Genomic DNA, 305 nt, shown 5'->3' with positions numbered 1-305 from the left:
AAACATACAAAATATGATGCATCTTTACTTAGAGGTTCTCATCACCAGTCTGCGTTTTAAGGGTTAAGAACTCTGACTTAAGCCTCGAGACATTTTACCATCTGGAGGGGCCAGTCACCTGATAATCGGCTTCATCTGACCCGAATATGAGATCAAATCATATGTTTTTTTCGTTATTTAGTAGGGTTAATGTTAAATCTTCAAGAAGTATTTATAATGGTTAGTAGTTATAATAGTATATATGGGTGTACTGACTGGCGCGAATACAAGGATATACTGTATGTACGCTCAGAGATAGTCTGGCA

This window comes from Penaeus monodon, chromosome 25, assembly GCF_015228065.2.
Source record: "Penaeus monodon isolate SGIC_2016 chromosome 25, NSTDA_Pmon_1, whole genome shotgun sequence".
NCBI lineage: Eukaryota > Metazoa > Arthropoda > Malacostraca > Decapoda > Penaeidae > Penaeus > Penaeus monodon.
The sequence above is the reverse complement of the archived record's forward strand: the minus strand, read 5'-3'. Positions refer to the sequence as shown.